Consider the following 19784-nt stretch of genomic DNA (forward strand, 5'->3'; position numbering starts at 1 on the left):
GGAACTCACTCTGTAGACCAGGCTGGCCTTGAACTCAGAAATCCGCCTGCCTCTGCCTCCCAAGTGCTGGGATTAAAGGCGTGCGCCACCACTGCCCAGCTGTTATCCATACTCTTAAAATTCATATTCAGGTCTTAAAGCAAAAAGTTCTAGAGGGAAAGTGCAAACTAACAAGGACAGGTTAGCAAGGGCAATTTCTCTGAGACGTTCCCCAAAGGACTGGCTGAGCCTGCCACTTGGCACGGGTCAGGGATCTAGTAAAGAACTTGGGCCTGAGAAAGCAGAGGAAGTAGGATCGATCTTAGGCTGGAGACAAGAAGCCCAGAAAGAAAACTTCAACGCACCTACCTGTGGCCATGGAGGGAGAAGTTAAACACTCCTGGGGCAGCAGAGGAAACCTGGGCTATACACAGAGGCCTGGCCTACATAGGAGAGCCTGGGCATAAAGCCTCAGGAAGCCGGCTGAGTTGCTCTCTCAGCAGCTAAAGTCTACCTAAGGGGGCAGAGCCAGCTTAGACCTGACCATAGGGGCTCCTCCTGGTCAGATACTGCCGACCTAAGAGGCCAATGCTTTTCATCTTACAACTTCCCAGAGCGTGTGAGGAACTGGGATCAGGTCAGGTAGTCCAAGTTACAGGTGAACGGCGGAAACATGCCTCTTCTCTGGGAACTACTGATAGCATGGAAGCAGAAGCCAAGCTCAAAAAACAGACCTCCTGATCAGATAAAAATCATTTAAAGATTATAGTTTTGTGCTAAAAACAGAAGGAAACAAATATAAACCATCACAGTTAGATATACATACATTGAAATTGATGATTTTAAAGAAAGGAAACATTGAGTTGGAAAACACAATAAAGACCTTTTGGGTGCTCTAAAATCAAGGGAGATGGGAGGTATGGAGGAAATGAAAACATGGTCCTTTATAGTTACAACACTACTGAATTTCATTCTTATCCTAATAAGCATGTTGCTATGCCTTTTTAACATACAGCCTTAAGAAAAAAAAATCACGAGGCTTAGAAGAGACTTTGCTAAAGTTAAGAAATCAAAATAAAGAAAATGTTAAAATGCTAGAGGTACAAAATAAAAAAAATCAAATATGAAAACAAAAAATAGAATAACAGGTACAAAGTTTTATAGACCAGTTTAAACAAAAGACTAAGATAATAGAGACACAAGAAAAAAAATGAAACCCAGATACAGGCCTTAAAAGAAAAATTAGGAAATTATATAATTAAAGATGAGGAAAATACTAAGATAATAGAGATATAAGAAAAGGAAAAAAATATGAAAAACAAAACCAAAACAGATACAGGTCTTACAGGCTTTAGAGGAGGAAATAGAAAAGATTGTAAGCCAGGCAGTGGTGGTGCACGCCTTTAATCCCAGCACTTGGGAGGCAGAGGCGGGCAGATTTCTGAGTTTGAGGCCAGCCTGGTCTACAGAGTGAGTTCTAGGACAGCCAGGGATACACAGAAAAACTCTGTCTCAAAAAAACCCTAATAAATAAATAAATAAAATTGAGAAATATAAAGTAAGGTTAAAGCCTGTGTAACACCATCTGATGAAGATCAGGGAGGACGGCCAATGGTGTTAGAAAGCCAACCTTAGCTTATCCGGTTGCTATACAACAAATGACAGCAGACAATGGCCACTCACAGATAGGATTCAGATGGCATCCAACAGAAAGACAGAATTGTAAAAATTATAAGGGTGCAACTTTAGATTTTTTTTTTCTTTTTTTTTTTTTTTCTTTTTTTGGTTTTTTGAGACAGGGTTTCTCTGTGTAGCCCTGGTTGTCCTGGAACTCACTCTGTAGACCAGGCTGGCCTCTGTCTCCCAAGTGCTGGGATTAAAGGCATGTGCTACCACGCCCGGCTAGGGTGCAACTTTAATAGAAAAAATAGTCCCTACAGGCTTTAAGAAAAGTCACACTGTCACATGTTTTAACTGCGGCAAACAAGATCATTTGAAAAGAGGCTGTAGACAAGGGATTCCTAGAAACTATGCTTTCTTTTTTTTTCTAGAAAAAAGTCCGAAACAAAGGCCCCAACTTACTGAACTATGTAGATGTGGCAAAGGCCAGCCCTGGACAAGCAAATGTAGACGGACAAAAGACAACATGGTAACCCCTGGTCAAAAAAATACCCCAAGAGACCCCAACATCAAGTTCAAATCAGCCATCTCGGGTCAAGAGTGGAGAGACTCACCGGCAGAACAATGGATACTGCTCTGGGTATAATCATTAATAACCCAGATATCACGGCCAAAGTAGCTTCAATAGATGAAACAGAAAACTCAAGAGAAATCAAAGGCTTGATGCATACCGGGGCAAATGTAAGAAAGGGATGCTTAATAAACAAAAAGGGATGAAAAAAATCTCCCAGAGACAGATAAAATATGTTCTGCTGGGGGAGAGAATATGCTCTTGTTTCCATAGGAGAAGAAAAACTATGGATTCCTTCCAGACTGATTTGATAGAGGAAGACCCCCTAGAGATCTTGGCTACAGATGGGAAGAAAGCGATGAAGAAGAGCAAACAGGACAGGCAATACGATTTGCTGATCCCTCTGCATGGGCATAACCCTGAAACTGACTGAGACATAAAAGTGTCTCTAGCCAGAACTTCAGCTATACGTAGCCAATGGATCTTGTTGGCTACAGAGTCCTCAAGATTCCCATGCTGTCCTTTCATTTCATGAATGAACTTTATGTTACAGTTTGGTTATATGATCAAACCAACTTGTAAAGGAAGAGAGTTGGTTTTCACCCGCTCAAACAAGGAACAAAAAATCATCCTTAACTGATCTGTGCACATTGCATATGCCATACATTATGTTAACACAGAAATATATATTACCTCTAAAAGCTTTATGCTTGCAGGGAAAAAAAGAGCAACCAAGACTAACCCTGACAGGACTAGGATTCACCCTCGGGATGCCAAGATGCTGATTCTGCTGGCCTAACCTAACCCTGCCTCAACTGCATCAAAACTGTTTCCTCTAAAGACTTGCTTCTGGGACAACCTCACAACAGCTAGCTCCCCCAGTCCAGCCTTTAGGACTGCTCAGGTGGAGCTTCATTGAAGCCTGCACTTTCTCAGCATACAAAGACTGGACAACAAATGCTAGATTTCTTAAGACTAACAATTTTTTTCTAATTTTCTTGGGCCCCCGAAAAGGATTCTTTGCCCCAATTCAGCATAAAGAAATGGTAAGAGGCTCCAATCCTTTAAACTGGGGTGGATGGTTTTGGCTACTTGATGAGTAGTATACACACTGGAGATGTCATGTTAGGAGACGATTCACAAGTACTTATGGTCTTAGGAGGAAGGAAAACAAGGGAGCTGAGCCAGGCTCAGGGGTTTCTATCTTTCTTCTTCTCTCTCCTTTCTTTCTTAGATAAAGGGTAGGAGGTTGAAAAGAAAAGGGGGATATAGAAATAGTATAAGATGTTAGTCAGATGGGGTGGGCTATTGAATCTACTTCTAAACCAAAAATGTTATAGCCATAATCTAACTCATGGTCATATTAGATACTAGTTGAGTTACAATAAAATGTTCTCAAGGTTATTCAGACAGTAAATAGCTAAGAATAAACAATGTTTGACAATTCAGATATATAATTGGTCTTCAAAAACCTTAGAGATCAACATAAAATGGCGTTTAAAATTATTTTATTACTAAAAGATCTTCTGACTATGAGACAGGTCTGCTCCTGACAGTGCCCCATTCCACTTCAAAGATGATGAGCATCTTAACCTTCGTGTGGAATTGCTTCAATTGTGGCAAGCTAGCTACTGAACAAAGAACATGTCCATGCTTCACCTACAGACAAATCTGTTCAGAAAGGACACATGGATGCAAGGAAGCCAACTGCCAGGCTCTGCCAAGACAGGGTGAGCAAGTCCTTCACAACTCCTGACAAGGAGTCTGCCAGCTAGAGTGGGCCAGAGACAACATGGGGATCTGTCCAGGCGGCAGTTGTCGGCCACTTCTACAATGTTTCGAAGCTGCACCCCAGCACTGCCTGCACACTCGGGGAACACTCACTCCTTCTCAGGTCTCTGATGGGGCTGAAGGCTAGGTAGTCACAGCCTCACTACATGCATAAGTTGTTTAGGATTTAAGATGATGTTCCAGGTCTACAAGATGGTTTTAGGATGGTACTACAAGTTAAGATAGAAAGTGATTTAGATACAGAACTTGAACTCACCAGACAGGATGGTAGAATACTTTATCTAAGTTGCCAAAAATAAATGGACTGGATATTATGAATGTAACTCTTACCTAATAGTTTTCATAATTCTTCCTACTGCATGCTGTTTATTATTATTTAAAAAGCCTTTTATTAGACAAAAAGGGGAAATGTAGGCATCCTGTTTTTGTACACTGTGCAAAGTTTACCCTGTGTTATTTAAATGCTGATTTCTCTGCCCTCATGTCTTGTTTCAATCAAGACACAGCATTGTAATACTTATTCCAAGAATTCCTGTCTCAAGTTTGTGTAAACAGCTTTTACCATTGTCGATAAATACTGATCACCCAATGGCTGGACAGAGTAGACAACAGGGCGGGAAGTCCACCAACCCGAGGAAGGAGAGAGGGGAGAAAGAGATGCAGATCAGCCCAGGAGGATGGAGGACTTGAAGCCATAAGGACAGGGTCTGGAGAGAGATCATGGAAACACACCTGAAGCCCAAAGAGCCACGTCAGTAATAACATGCAAGCATCATGGGATGGGGTTGGGAGGTAGCCAGATTACATAAAAGTAAAGATTGATCATTTGACTGCTCAGCTATCGAAGACTAAGCAATATTTAAATAAATATTTAAATATTAAATAAATATTGTTACTCTGTGTGGTTATTGGGAACTGGNATAAAGCAAAGAAATACAGCTGCTGGATTAATTTACAGCTATCTTTTTATTAAAAAAATTCATTTACATTCTACAGTGATTCTTCCCGCTTTCCCTGCTCTTTGAGAAAACAGACAGCTCAGAGTGTTAACTTGCTCCTGGAGTCTGGATTGTCTGTCTCCTCCACTTAAAACTTCTCCATTCTTCAAATTTAGCCCCACTGCAAGTCAATTCTGATCTGCCTTCTCGTTAACCACTGGCTCTCTTTAATGTTCCTGCATTACACTTACTTCTGTTCCTCAACGGGCCCCTTTCAATAGCTATCACTGTATCTAGCTCCCTACTGCCCTGATTTAAAAATGCTGAACAACACAGGTCTCTTCTTTGTCTTCCAAAAAAAAAAAAAAAAAAATCAAGGACTTGGCACAGATAAATTTGTCAGCCAGTTGTAAAGGGCACATCTGCAGTCTCAGTACTGGAAAGGATAAGGCAGGAGGTCATAGGTTCAAGGCTAACATGGGCTACACCGTAAAAAACTGTCTCAGCAAAAAAAAAAAAAAAAAAAAAAGAAAGAAACATTAATTAACATTATTAACATTAAATAAGTTAATCATGACCTCAAGCTTACTGATTGGGGCCTAATTACATTCTCCAAACACACAGTGCCACACCTAAGTGTGCACTGGAATCTGTGCTCTGAACTAGAACACTGAGGGTGCAGAGCACACATAATCAGCTCAAAGCCATCTAACAGCACTGTCTAAACGAAGTGTTCCCACAACTCATTTTTCCCCTAGGAATCTTGTTTTCAATAGGAAGCTTTGGGTTTTGTGTCAAACCTGCTGATTTTTAAAAGGCGAGGGCGTGAGATAAACTGTTGGTAGTAAGGAACACACCAAGCAAGATTTATAAATGACCTGTTTTCTTGAGGCCTTGGTCTCTATGAAGGGCCACTGCCATCATGAGCGCCTTCTTCTATGACATCACTAGAGTCGGTAAAGAACTGAGTCCAGGGGAACTCAAGTACATAATTTTTACTCAATGGCAATTTTAGCCAGTAGTGACTGCCGATCAATACTATCAACCACCTAGCTTGATCCAAAAGGAAGCTATGTGATGTAGATGTCATCAGTTAATACGGCGATATGCTTTGAGAGGGAAGCTCTTACTGTGTAGCCTGCACTGGGATCAAACTCTCTATCCTCCGGTCCCAGGCCCCTGAGTCCTGGGAATACAGGTATACACCAGGTCGGGTAGCTCTAGAGGCCTTGGTGGACTCTAACAGATCAGACACAAAAGACTGAGGACTCACGACTCCAAGAGGCCCTGGGTTTGATGCCAAGCACTGTCCTCACAAAGTACAGAACGAGAGGAAAAGCAATGGCCAGGTCTCACTCATTGACTGCTTGACTGTCATTTTGACTTCTTAGAACTTAAGGGATCAGGGACCAACGGTCCTGAAACTTTTGTTTCCAACATACTTACTGCAAATGGCAAACTTGAAGGTATACCCCGAGTTCCACCCTCCACACCCCTGCAACACACACTGGTTAGGTGGAGCCTTCCTTCTCCAATCCGCAGCTCTCAACTTCTGTGGGTTGGGAACTCTTAAAAAAAAAAAAAAAAAAAAAAGCAAACTGCAGACATGTACTAAAGAATTCAGTCATGAAGTGCAAAGGTGATTTTTTCACTTGCACACAACGTCCCTCTGATCCATGTGTAGGTTCTCGCTCTAGAGTGGTTGCTAGAAGCCCCCAGGGTTAGTATTAAGCAGGTGTATTTCGATCTTTAGTGAAAAATCACATTAAAGAGGCTTGGACTAACCGATATTAGTGGCATACGCTAGTGTAGGGAAACCCTAGGCTTTCTAGGAAGATTCTCAATTCAGCATTACGATCTTTCGGCAGTTTCTCCACTATTACTGGAGCTACAGCTTAACTTCATCCCCTTGACGGGCGCAAGCGCCTTCCCATAAACAGACGAGGCTGAAGAACAATGCTTGTGTTTTTTCCAGCGCCTCTGCCTCTCGCCACAACTCTCCACCGACATCCACTGAGAAACGTGGCCAGGGGAGGGAGCGGGAGCGGGGCAGACAATGGGATAAACTTTTGCCCCGACTGCTCGGCGTTCACGGACACCCCGAGGCTGACACCCCACCGCTCCCGCCGCCGCCGTCGCCTCGCGTAGCTGCTCGAAGCCCCGACAGCAGAGGCTTGTGCGAGAGCCTGCGCGTCTACCTCGGGCTGCCGGGCGGGCGGGCGGCGAGCGGTCCCTCTCGCCTCCTTCGGGAACCGAAGCCAAATCTCAAGCACGAGCGGTTCCCGGTGCTCCAAAAACTTGTTCGCGAAGTACCCGGAGAAAGAGCGCGGCGGGCGGGACGAGCCCCAGCCGCTGCCGAGACGCGGCGTCCAAGCCCGCAAGCGACACCGGCGTCGGGTGGGCGTCCCGGGGAGCCCCGAGCGGCCGGCCGCACCTGCTGTCACTCCCGCGGTCGGCCGCGGCGGACCAGGCCTGCGGCCCGCACTCCCCCGCAGCCTCCGCGGCCCTCCCGCCGCCCGGCCCCGCTCGGCTCGGCCCCGCTCGGCTCGGCCCCGCTCGGCTCGGCTCCCCGCCTCAGGCCACACTCGGCCGCGTCGCCTCAGCCGCGAGCTGCGGGGCTCCGCGGACTCACCGGGCCTCCCTCGCCGCGGCGCGGCCGCTCCCGTCTCCCCGCCGCTCCCGCGCTCCCCCCGGGCGTTGGGCGCGGGCCGCGGGGCGTCCGCAGTAACGGGCCCGCGGAGGGCGGCGGCGCGCGGAGGGCGGGGCGGGGCGGACCCGCAGGCCTGGCGCCCGCCGCCACCGGCCCGGCGCGCGGGACTTCTTGGCCGAGGGTCGCAGCGCGGCGGACGCGGACGCCGAGGAGAGGTCCGCGGGTGACGGACCGCGGAGGACCAGAACCACCTGCTGGAGGAGCCGCGCTACGGGGGCCGCGCAGGGTCCAAACGGCTCGCGTAGGCGGCGGCTCCGCGGTCCTCGGGGTCGCGGAGCCGGGAAGGTGGGAGGCCTTCCGGGAGGAGGCTTAGGACGCCGCGGGCGGCGCGCGGCGGGATCGCCGGGCTGTAGGGAGGCCCGGGGGCGGAGGCGGACCTGCAGTCGGCGAGGGAGGGCGGTGCCGCACGAGCTGCCCACAGCCGGACGGCCTCGGCTTTCCGCGGCAGCACCTCCGGGGCCGCTGTAGTTTTGCAAAGTTAAGCGACTTACCGGCAAGCCGGTCCGCTACCGCCCAGCCGTGAGGGCTGCCCGTCGCTGTCCCGCGCGAGTCACCGCCGCGGGTGTAGACTTGGGGGACACAGCGGGGAGCGAAGCAAAGAATCGCAGCAGACGCCAGACCACCCTAGGGCCCGGTGGAAAAACAGAATGCTACTCCGGATCCGAGGACTGCGAGCATCTGTGGGGCAGCGAGAGGGAGGAGGTGTTTGGACTTGGCCTGGGAAGAGGTGGGATTTTGTGGGGAGACCTCGGGGCCTTGGATGGAGGCCATTGGACGCTGCGTTCCACAATGAGATTGGAGGTGTTGACAAGTGGCAGAGACGACTGAAAAATGGGGGTGGGGTGGGGGGTGACCGAGTTCCAAGTGTAAGGATTGATGTTTAAGGCAATGTTTGGTGTTTTAGGGTTTAGAAGTTTGAAGGAAGAAATGAAGGGTTTTTTGTTTGTTTGTTTGTTTGTTTGTTTTGCTTTGTAACTCCTGCAGATGTTAGAGATGGAAAACTGGCAGCCCTGTGTAGACCAGGCAGACGGTAATAACAGATGAGTTATGGGGGGTGGGGGTGGGGTGGGTGAGGACACATGGCTATGAGCCCCCACCACTTGGCAAGCTGATCAGAAAGTGAGTCCAAGGCCAGTGGTTACACAGAAAGATCGATCCGGGGGGTCAGGGCCAAGAGGATGGGACGAGACTTGAGATAAAGGAAGGCAGGAAGAGTTTTAAATGATTGGGAAGTGATGTGGAGGTGTATTGTACAGGATTTGAACATCTGAATGGGAAGAGAGAAATGAGGTCTTGAGACTCAGATGCTTGTAAGAGGGAGCGTGAACACTTGGAGGAGGAGGATACAGCTACTTATCGGCTTAGATAGGACCGGGGTTGAAGGCAGCTAAACAGATGTGGTCATAAGAAGTTGAAGCAGTTCTAAAGCAGCTGAAAGAACTGCACGTGCACAGTACAATGGGGGCTGGGGAATAGTTCAGTCCATAGCTTGAGTTCTAGCCCCAGAAAAAATGTAAAAGCTCCCAGCGTGGTAGCAAGCTCTGGTCCCAAAGATTAGCAGGCAGAAACAGGTCTTGTTAGCTACCCTCCCACTCTCCACAAAAAGATAGCACCTGAGGAATGATAGCCACATCCCCCTCCCAGCATGTACATGAACAACACCCCCCCCCCCAAACACACACACACAAGATTGGAAACTCCCCAGCTTAATAGCTTATTGCTATGAGAGAAGGGGCAGACCCAGTCTGGAAATACAACATCATTCGAGTCTTGCTACCCCAAGGTTGGCCACATGTGTGTCACCATCAAGTTTGTTAGAAACCCGTGGATCTCCAGCCCAACACAGACCTGCCCATTAGAGTCTGCAACCTCAGAGATTCCAAGAGGATTTTGGGAAACTCAGCTCTAGATGAGGAAAATCAACAGATGAGTGCGGGACAGGCAGGGAGGAAGAGAGGGACGTGGGTAAGGCACCAAAGCAGGGGACTGCAGTCTCGTCAGAGCTGGGTCAGAACCACACAGGGTGAAGGATCACAGTGTGAGGGAAAGCCATGTGTATGGGCTGTGAAAGGCTGGCTGCCACGCGCACACCACAGCCATGTTTTCACTGAGGGCTTTAGAGACTCTTCCTTTCAGGCTCAGGGTTGCCTAGAGACAGCCCTAGCCCTGCTCACACACTCAGGGCATATTGAAGTAAGTGGGTGGATTGATAGATCAAGAACAGAGTATCCCCAAAGCAAGGTCAGCTAATCGCCTGTCACAACTCATGCCCCTGAACAGACTCTCTTTCTCAGCCTCTTTGGGCTAATGCTCCTGTGCACTATTTCCCATAGAAGATGAGCAGGAACTGCGACTGCCACTGCCAGGTAGGACCCTTTACCTCCCCCAGGTATCCCCGACATACTCTGCTTCACTTAGCCAGATTACTTTGAGCACCTGGAATTGGCAGAACCCCAGCAACGTCCCTGGAGGAAGAGCTTCCCCTTCTGATGTGAACGACATGGATTTGTGTTGACTCTGGCGTGGTAGGCTGGAAGGCGGAGAGAGGAAGGAGCATCTACAAATACCGTCAAGTTGGAGAGGTGGTTCAGTGGTTGAGGGTACTTGCCGCTCCTCAGATGACCTGTGTGGGTCTGATTCTCAGCACCCCCATGATGGCTCACAAACACCTGTAACTCCAGGATATCTTGTGGGCCATGAGTGTGGTGCACAGATAGACCCCAGGCAAGCATCTGCAAATATAAAACTTAAAATATAGTAAGGTTTCTAAACTGCTGCGTTTGACCAGGTTATGTTATTTTTAGAACCTGGGTCCTATAGGGAATGTCCTAAACACAGCACAGTTGAGTAGGGTGTGCACATGGGAACGAATCTGTAGCTGTCAGTAATGCCAGGGTGCCGGAAGTGGGTGTGGGAAGGACTGAGTGCTGTGCCTCAGATCCTGAGGGCTCCCCAGAGGTAAATCCGGTAAAGGCTTAGTGCACAGAACCTCCTGAGCAGACTCTGGACCCTACTTCAGCCTTTGTTGTTGTTCCTTTCTGGCTGTGGAGTGAGTAGCTTAGGGTTGGTTTTGCTCCCTGCCACAGTGCTCCCCACAGGCCTCAAAGCAAAGCCATACACCAGAGCACACAAAACCGTGAGCCAGAACTAATCTCTCTTCCAAAGCTGCCCACCGCCGCCTGCCCACCTCCACCGGGTGTGGTGGCACACACCTTTAATCCCAGCACTTGGGAGGCAGAGGCAGGGGGATTTCCGAGTTCGAGGCCAGCCTGGTCTACAGAGTGAGTTCCAGGACAGCCAGGGCTACACAGAAAAACCCTGTCCCAAAAAACCAAAAAAAAAAAAAAAAAAAGAAAGAAAAACCTAAATAAATAATAAATAAATAAGAGCTGACCACCTCAACTTCTGTTATGATGATAGCTGAGTGACAGTGAAGGACCACAGGGTCCCAGGTCCTTTGAAGAGAGGAAAGGGTCAAAGAATTGAGAAGCAGGAAGGGTTTGGAAAGGAGTAGCCACATTACATTGTTTGTATGTAGCCGTGCACTATCTTGGCTCACACCACACCACACCCGACAGTGGTCCATCTCCTAAGATGGAGTTGCAGGGTGCTGGCCAGGGGCAGTTCCCTTACTTAGAGGAGGTGGAGGCAGGAGGATCGTGAGTTTGCTGCCAGTCTAAGCTACAAAGAGAATTTGAGGCAATCGAGACTCTGTCTCAGAGAAATAAAAACCCAACCAAACGACATCAGCCAACCAAGAAAATGTTGTCTAATGTCATCTAGCTGTCTTAGTCTGTGTCAGTGGCCTCTGCACTGTACGGTGACTAAGTCAGCCCACTGTGTGGCTTTCAGAACATATCCTTGTCACTATGAAATATCAGACTCTCCCATGGGTACGTCTATATGAAAGAGTCTCTTTCTGCTCCTAAAGGCTTTGTTGTTAAGGCAGTGATGTTGGCAGGTGGCTTAAAGAGGTGGGGTCTGGTGGAAGGCCCTGAGGCCAATGGCGGCAGCTCCTGAAGGCGGTGTTGGAATCCCACACCTCCCCTTATTTAGTCCTGTCCTGGGCAATGAAGCGAGTTTTACTTGGTAAGTGCTCCTGTCCAAATGCAACGGGGCCAGTCAGTCAGTCAGGGACCTCCAAAACTGAGCCAAAGTTAATATAGTTAATATATACTCTTTGTAAGTTGTCTGAGTTAGGCACTTTTCACTGTGACACAACTGATTAGCACGGAGTGGGAACCAGCTACCCCAAAGGAAGAGACCTCCAGATAGGAAGTTTGCGTCACCGCGGGACACCGCGGTGAGGAGTGTGAGTCTTCTTTTAATCTCTTACAGTGAAGCTTTCTGCGAGGTCAGAGATCTTGTTACCGACTCTCTAGTGTAGGTAAACTCTCAAGGATACCCATGTCATCTGAAGAAGCCCCTTGCATGCAAGACCAGCCTACGTGAACAAGCAGGAGAAGTTAAAGGGATAAGATAGAACTAGTACATAGGCGTAACAAGATGTCAGGTTTTTAGTTTTTATATTTCAAATGCACGGGCATTCTGCCTACATGTGTGAGGGCACCAGATCCCCTGGAACTGGAGTCACAGACAGTGGTAAACTGCCTTGTGGTGGCTGGGAGTTAAATCTGGGTCCCCTGGAAGAGCAGCCAGTGCTCTTCACCACTGAACCATCTCTCCAGCACCAAGATGTCAGCATTTATTTTAAACTAAAATTAATTTTTATTTTATCATTTTATGTGGGTGGGTGTTTGGATACATCCACATATGCAGTGCCCTCAGAGTCCAGAACAGTGTACTGGATCCATGGAACTGGAGTTAGAGATAGTTGTGAGCTTCCGTGTGGGGACTAGGACTTGAACCCTGGTCTTCTGGAAGAGCTGTGTCCTAGTTAGGGTTTCTATTGCTGTGATTAAACACCATGACGAAAAGCAACTTCGAGAGGAAAGGGTTTATTTGGCTTGTATTTCCATGTCACTGTTCATCGTTGAAGGAATTCAAAACAGGAACTCAACCAGGGCAGGAACCTGGAGGCAGGAGCTACCACAGTGGCCATGGAGGGGTGCTGCTTACTGGCTTGCTCCCCATGGCTTGCTCAGCTTGCTTTCTTATAGAACCCAGGACGACCAGCCCAGGGATGGCCTCACCCACAATGGGGTAGGCCCTCTCCCATCAATCACTAATAAGAAAATCCCCTACAGGCTTGCCTACAGCCTGATCTTACTGGAAGCTTGACTATAGCTCGTGTCAGGCTGACATAAGCTCACCAGTGCACACAAGTGCCCTCAACAGCCGAGCCATCTTTCCAGCCAAAATCTTAAATATTCTGACTCCCTTCTGCTTTATCTAGGAAATGACTAGAGAGAAGTACTCCATGCAAATAAGGGCACAAATTAAGAAACATAAAAACAGGAGGGTCAGGTAAATAGAAGCTAAAGAGAAGGAAATGAAGCTCCTTTGCCTGGGTGGAGGGGCCTCCAGGAAGTAGACTGTGCCAGGACTAGAGACCAACTGGTCCGCCCTGATGCTGGCAGGTAGCATCTCCAGCATGTGGTGGCAATGATGTGTTTGAGCCTTGCGAATGAAACTTTCCAACTCTGGTGGGTCACAGGAAGGCTACCAGTTTCATCTGTTAGCCAGTGAAGTGGAGGTGGAAGGGACTGTGGAATGCAGGAAGCAGAACTGTAGCTGCCCCACTGTGGAGCGTGAGGTAGAACTGAAGGAATCTTTTACTGTGGAGAGCTAATCTATTACACAGGGGAGTTGGGGGGTTCTGTGGTTGTCAGGGCGGTGCAGTTGACTTCTGATATGTAAAGCACTATAGGTGATGTTTGTGTAATCTTTATATAACGGAAAAAGACAGTCTTGTGAGGATATATATACTACACGTTACATGGTAATTTTAGCTACATGACATTCGGGGGCAGGAGATGAACAACTACTATGGAAACAGTTGTAAAACAGGTGACTGATGGGAGTTAGCACAGAATGAGGGTGGACTAGGCAGAACACAGGATTTTTATTTAGGGTGGTGAGACTGTTATCTACGACACTGATTTACAATTGTGTAGACCCTTAGAGTATACAACACTGATAGTAAACCCTCCTATAACTGTGAACATTGGGTAATAAAGAGCTCTGTGAGTGAGCTTGGTGGCTCAGTCTGTAACCTCAGCAGTCAGGCTGATGACTGCAAATTCAAGGCTAGCCTGGGCTACATAATGAGAGCTTGGTAGCCGGTAGGTTTGACTCTTTAGAGATAGAGATGTGTGCAGTTGGGTGGGTATGTGAAACCTCTACCGTCTGCTCCATTTTGTTATGAACTGAATGTTTTTCTTAAAACGTAATCCACTTAAAAGGAAAAGGAGAAACCTCAACAAAGACAAATGCCCCCTTCCAGAACATTCCAGTGTGGGAGGTAGCAGTTTGATAAGCTCGAGAGTTAGGTGAGATGCCGAGGTAGTCTCAACCTGAGTGGCGGGCAGGTTCTGTATTTTGTGACAGCTCGCCCACCTGTCTGCTTGGGTGTGTGTACTGGGGGTGGGGTGGGGGAAGAGGGCATTAGGTAACATGCTTAAAAGAAACTTAAAATGAAACAAAAAGAACTTAGGCAGAGGCTGGGTGTGGGGGACCACACCTTTAACCCCACACTCAGGAGGCAGAGGCAGGTCAATCTCTGGGAGTTCAAAGCCACCCTGGTCTACATAGAGAGCTCCAGGACAGCCAGGGCTACATAGAGACACTGTGTCTTTCAAACTAACAATAAAACCCAAAACTTAAGCAGGTCGCTGTCTCTGGACCTGAGGCGTCCAGGTTTGGCATAACTTGGCCAACCAAAGTTGGTCAGATTGTTACTAGCTACCTTCCCTGCTCACGGAGGACACTGCATTTTCTACTTAAAGGTACCGGGGTTAAACGTAGGCAATCACTCTGACACCGAGCTCTTCTCACAGCCCTCACTCAGGAAGTATATGGAAGTCTTCCTCCTTCCTTATTGGTTCACAATCCCACAGAACTCTTCAGACTGTAGATTCTACTACCCCCGGGTTGCCTCCTGAGGGTTTGCCTGCTCAGGTCATGGGTACTCTGATAACAGAAGGGGAGTATTAACATCACAGATACACATAAACTAATGGGAAGGAGCTCCCTCTGAAAACCACAGTGGACAGCTACCATGGTAACGTCAAATTTGCTCTGATTTCTTCTGTATCTGAGTGTAGATCAGGGCACGCCAAATGAAGACCACGTGCTGGCAGCCCAGTTACCTATCTGAAATAAGTCTCTTCAGCTTCAGGAGATGTCATTGCTCCAGCGGTGGCTCAGTCCTTCTGAAGTCACCATTGCTAAAGGAAGAAATAACAAGTAGCCCGCAATGCTGGTTCAAATCCCAGTAAAAATGCGGCTTTTCACTCATAAATCAAGGGTAGTAACAAAGTATGACTTATGTCTGTTGAGGAGGATTTAGCATATTTTAAATACTTTCCTGACAGAAGTCCCATGAAAATGCAGAGAATATGGTAGCCTCTCTTGTTAAGATATATGAACTGGAGCCAAGCGTGGTGGTGCATGCCTTTAATCCTGGCACTTGGGAGGCAAAAGCAGATGAATTTCTGAGTTCAAGACCAGCCTGGTCTACAGGATGAGTTCCAGGAGAGCCAGGGCTATACAGAGAAACCCTGTCTCCAAAAAAAAAAAAAAAAAAAAAATGAACTGGAGAGCAATTTGCTTAGAAAATGCTTTATCACATGTATGCTGGAAGTTATTCCACTTAAATAGTCAACTTTGGGAACCTGAATCTCATCCTAAACACACAGTGCACTACTTTTGAATGTGTGTTTGTTTCTCTAGGAAAGCAACAGAGTGCCATATATAATTTAAAATGGCCATTTCCTTCTCGTGAAAGTGATTAAAATGTTGCATTTGAAATATTTCAATTTTTTAAGAATAAAAAAATGATAAAATAGCTTTTTTATTTTGAAAAAGGCTTACTGGTGGATTGGAAAAACTGGGGTGGTTAGAACTGCTGATAACCCAGAACATGTCCAGTGAGAGGAGATGCTCTTAGGCCAAGGCCTAGAACTAGTTCAGATGCTGCCAGCCTTTAGATGATGGGACTCACCTCAGGGGAGTGGCCTGGGCGTGGCAGTGATCTAATTTCCTATTCCTCCTGACCAGAGAGCACAGCATGCTAAAAGTAGCTAACCATTCTGCTAAGGCCTCAGTTAGGACAAGTTCCGCCTCTTAAGGCAGACAAATGGCTATTGGTTTGTAATCACAAATGGAAATCTTTTCTCCACATGGATATTTTAATGAGGGGAAAATTAAGCAAAATATTGAGAATATACAGTTTAGTAGAAATGAATCATCAATTTGTTTACAGTCATCTAACCCCTTTTGACATTATTGTTTCTAGAGCTGCCGGCATGCAGGGTTTCTCTGGTTGACCTCTAACTGGCTCTAGACCAAGCTGGCCTCAGATTCTGAGATCTGCCTCCCTCTGCCTCCCAAGTGCTGGGATCAAAGGGCTGTGTATTTTCCAATAGCTAGTCCGGTGCCCACTGTGAGTCTTCTGTAGGAGGGGTTTCCGTGAGTAGCTTCCACAGGAGTCTGACAGATGCCTGGATGTTGATGTTAAGGTTTAGTCCTTTTGTCAGAGAAATAAAATAAATCCTCTCTAAGTATGTTAAAAAAAAAGGGGGGGTGCTGGTTTATGAAATACTTTGAAGTAAACCTTTCTATGCTATCCCTCCAGTCCTGCCCCTAGTTACACATCTTCTCAGCTGTCACCTGGGTCCCGGTGGAGAACGAAGGGTAAAGCACCATGTGCCTCTAATGTGCTGCTGGGAATTAGGGACATGGGGTCAGGTGACACATAAGGCCTTGGGTTTGATTCCCCAACACTGTAAAAAAAAAAAAAAAAATAGACAGCTTAAATAAAATCAAATGAACAATATTTACCTATCTGGATTTGAAAAATCATACTTTATTTTGTATCTACTATAAAAAGCTTGAAATTATAAGACGTGAATGATTTTAAAATAATTTCCATTTGTTTTACTTTAATGACAAGCGTTTTAAAAAAGGTTTTAAACTTTTTACTTTCCTGAGTGGCTTGACTCCTTGAGAGTAAAGGATCTTACACAGTGAAATGAAGACTATAAAACGATGTCTCTCAAAGCAATGGATCCATAATCCAGCAGAGTTCTCTGTTAGAATTAGCCAGTGGGACGGAACACCTAAGTCTAATTTAATGTCTTTGGGTTCAAGGATCGCATTGCTACCACTCCAAATACAGGCAATTCTGTGCCTAGTGACTGTTATGGGGTATCTACCAGAGACTGCTCAGACATGGGTTTAAGCCAAGAGAAAAATCTTTAAAAAATATATATATATATATATATCGACAGACAAATATAGCTTGCCTGCCGTGGGGTGGAGTGCAAATGAAAACTCCTGGAAACATTTAAAACAGACGCTGTAACTGTCATCAGAGTTTTCTGAGGTTCCTTTTTTTTTTTTTAAAGATTTATTTATTTATTATATGTAAGTACACTGTAGCTGTCTTCAGACACTCCAGAAGAGGGTGTCAGATCTTGTTACAGATGGTTGTGAGCCATGTGGTTGCTGGGATTTGAACTCCAGACCTTCGGAAGAGCAGTCGGGTGCTCTTACCCACTGAGCCATCTCACCAGCCCTGAGGTTCCTTTATATAACTTCTCTTGTTCTGATTCCTCCCCTGCTGGGTTCAAGTCTAAGGATACCAAAGCCATCAAACACCATTTCCAGTGTTGGGTGCCTGTGGGCAGCTCACCTTGAGAGACAGAAATGAGCAGCGACCCTGTACAGGTAAGGTGTGCATCTCTAGAGAACTTACAGTCCCGTGAGAAGTCAGTCAGTCAGTGAGCAGCAGCAGCAGCAGCAGCAGCAGCAGCAGCAGCAGCAGCAGCAGCAGTGATAACGCCGTCAGGGTGGTGGGTACCCATCATCCTCCCTGGAAAACCACCACCCCATAGCTTAGGCTCCAACCAGAGCATGGTCTGTGTGCTGGAGACAGTTACCGCAGCTGGCATCAGTCTCTCTCACATGTTGTAAGTGTTGAAAGTGTTATGAAAATAGAGACAGCCTACAGCTCGTCGTAGTTTTAAACATAAAATATACGTAAATAAATATTTTTACTCCCTCCCCTTCGGTTTCGGGCTGTGATACTCTGCCTATTGTTCACATCTAATGTGTGAGAGTACAGAACTGCCCTCGGTAGTGATTTGATTCCATTGTAGTCAGTCATGAAAGGCACCTGTTCTTAAAATAAGCATAAGTTTATTGCTGTAGGTTAGTATAAACAAGGCAGTAGTGAACGAAAATAAAGTCCACGTCGTTACAATCATAATTATTTTTGATGACTCTGCACTTTGAGTTCATAGGGATACGAAAGATTGACGCACTCAAAACATGACATCAGAGGAGAAATCAAACTCAAGTAGCATAAAGTGCAGGTGAGTGCAGCTCAGAGGCAGAACATGTAGGAGCTGCAGAGTCCCCACAGCCCTGTGCTGACCCCAGCACCAGGGGTCAAGGTGCAAAAGCACTTGATAAGAGTCACCATTACCCATGGCTTCCAAGTAACACTCCAGAGTCAGGGGAAGAAAGAATACTTTAAAGGGGCAGTGCATTTTCCCTTCGAATACTCTGTGGAAAGCATAATGAACAACAGAAAACCCATTTTATATAAGCCAGAAGTGGTGGCACATGCCTTTAATCCCAGCACTCAGGAGGCAGAGGCAGGTGTCTAGTGAGTTCAAGGCCAGCCTGGTCTACAGAGTGAGTTCCAGGACAGCCAGGGCTACACAGAGAAACCCTGTCTCATAAAAATAAATAAATAAATAAAAATAAAAAATAATAATAAAAAAACCAACCCATTTTATATATAGAGAGAGTCAGGTGGGGAGATGGCTCAGTGGGTGAAGTTCTTGCTGCTTAAGCCTGAGGGTCTGAGTTCAGACACCCTTGGTACCCACAAAAAAGCCAGGTGTGGTGGTGCTTGCTTATACCCCAGCCTGGGGTGGGGCAAGGAGATGGGTGCATCTTGGACATGCTAGCTGGCCAGCCTAGTCTAAATAGAGACTAGGTTCAGTGGGAAACCCTTTCTAAAAAATCATGTGGGAAGTTCTAAGGGACGGCACCAAGTTCTACTCTCTGACTTCCATAGGCACACACACACACACCTATATCTATATATACACACACATATACATACATACATATACACACATACACACATGCATAATATGCATGAGCAAGCACATACATGCACATGCCAGCACCATCCCATGGGAAACATAAGTGACAAAATCTGTGACAAAATCTTACAGTGGGGAGGAGATACCTTTTATTTCGATTATAGGCATTCTGACCTAACTAGAATCAATTGTTTATATCTAGATTACGTTGTTTGGGACATTATTTATATATTTTTGGGTATGGGAAAGCAATTTATCCAAGCTGTGCAAGATCCAAGTGAAATGCTATTAGAGAATGGGGAAGGCGTGCCCACGTTACTTGGCGGTCAGTGTACAGTGGCATCGACTGAGGAGATCACTGCGGTCTGATGGGACCTCTATTGCTTTGTTAGGGAAAGGTTTTATAGATTGCTTAGTAAGACACCATGTTAATCTTAAATTTATGTTGGGACCTTCATTAATAAAAAGATATTGACTAATATATAATAGTTTTGGCTTTTTTGTGACAGGGTCTCTCTCTATAGGCCTGTTTGTCCTTGCTATGTAGACCAGGAGAACAGAGACCCACCTGCCTCTGCCTCCAGACTTCTGTGATTAAAGGCGTGTGGCACTACACTCACCTAGTATATAACTGTTAGGTTTTGTTGAAGGCACTTACATTTTGTCATCACACACACACACACGATATGTGTATGTGTGTGCATGTATAGACACAGGCACACTTTAAACAATGGATTCAGTGAGGAAGTAGTTGTTGAAACTTCAGTGGGAGCTGCGCAGGCTTCCATACGGTGGTTTTGCCGCCAGCTCTTATTAGTCTAAGAACCAACATTGTTTTTTTTTGTTTGTTTGTTTTTCGAGACAGGGTTTCTCTGTATAGCCCTGGCTGTCCTGGAACTCACTTTGTAGACCAGGCTGGCCTCAAACTCAGA

General features: G+C 46.5%; 1 protein-coding gene across 4 annotated transcripts in view; it reads right to left on the reverse strand.

Annotated features, from left to right (window-relative positions):
* The window catches only part of Gkap1 (G kinase anchoring protein 1), a 46754-nt gene extending 38513 nt beyond the window's left edge, over window positions 1-8241 (reverse strand). The window contains exons 1-2 of one of the 4 annotated variants that reach the window (XM_029547621.1): window positions 7532-7633; window positions 6346-6467 (exon numbers count right to left, since the gene is read on the reverse strand). The gene's annotated coding sequence lies outside the window, so the exon portion shown is untranslated. Of the gene's footprint in view, window positions 1-6345; window positions 6468-7531; window positions 7647-8100 lie in introns of those variants that run through there. The other 3 variants (XM_029547619.1, XM_029547620.1, XM_021215734.1) reach the window with 3 other exon arrangements.
* Window positions 8242-19784: the final 11543 nt, after the last annotated feature.

This window comes from Mus pahari, chromosome 16 (assembly GCF_900095145.1).
Source record: "Mus pahari chromosome 16, PAHARI_EIJ_v1.1, whole genome shotgun sequence".
In the NCBI taxonomy this organism is placed as follows: domain Eukaryota; kingdom Metazoa; phylum Chordata; class Mammalia; order Rodentia; family Muridae; genus Mus; species Mus pahari.